This window comes from Arachis duranensis, chromosome 4 (assembly GCF_000817695.3).
Source record: "Arachis duranensis cultivar V14167 chromosome 4, aradu.V14167.gnm2.J7QH, whole genome shotgun sequence".
NCBI lineage: Eukaryota > Viridiplantae > Streptophyta > Magnoliopsida > Fabales > Fabaceae > Arachis > Arachis duranensis.
Window position 1 is genome coordinate 76,313,202 of NC_029775.3, and position 937 is coordinate 76,314,138.

Consider the following 937-nt stretch of genomic DNA (forward strand, 5'->3'; position numbering starts at 1 on the left):
ATGGCGTTCACTGCCTCTCCCTCCTCTCTAAATTTGGCCATGTTGATGGCCTTGCACTCTCCTTTTGGATTTTCTTCTGTGTTGCTTGGAAGAGTACTAGGAGGGAGTTCAGTAATTTTCTTGCTTAGCTGACCCACTTGTGCCTCCAAGTTTCTAATGGAGGACCTTGTTTCAGTCATGAAACTTTGAGTGGTTTTGATTAGATTAGAGACCATGGTTGCTAAGTCAGAGTTGTTCTGCTTAGAACTCTCTGTCTGTTGCTGAGAAGATGATGGAAAAGGCTTGCCATTGCTAAACCTGTTTCTTCCACCATTATTGTTGTTGAAACCTTGTTGAGGTCTCTATTGATCCTTCCATGAGAGATTTGGATGATTTCTCCATGAAGGATTATAGGTGTTTCCATAGGGCTCTCCCATGTAATTCACCTCTTCCATTGAAGGGTTCTCAGGATCATAATCTTCTTCTTCAGATGAAGCTTCCTTAGTACTGCTTGGTGCATTTTGCATTCCAGACAGACTTTGAGAAATCATATTGACTTGCTGGGTCAATATTTTGTTCTGAGCCAATATGGCATTCAGAGTATCAATCTCAAGAACTCCTTTCTTCTGATTTGTCCCATTGTTCACAGGATTCCTTTCAGAAGTGTACATGAATTGATTATTTGTAACCATTTCAATTAGTTCTTGAGCTTCTGTAGGCGTCTTCTTCAGATGAAGAGATCCTCCAGCAGAGCTATCCAAAGACATCTTGGACAGTTCAGACAGACCATCATAGAAAATACCTATGATGCTCCATTCAGAAAGCATATCAGAGGGACACTTTCTGATTAATTGTTTGTATCTTTCCCAAGCTTCAGAGAGGGATTCTCCTTCCTTTTGTCTGAAGGTTTGGACTTCCACTCTAAGCTTACTCAATTTTTGAGGTGGAAAGAACTTTG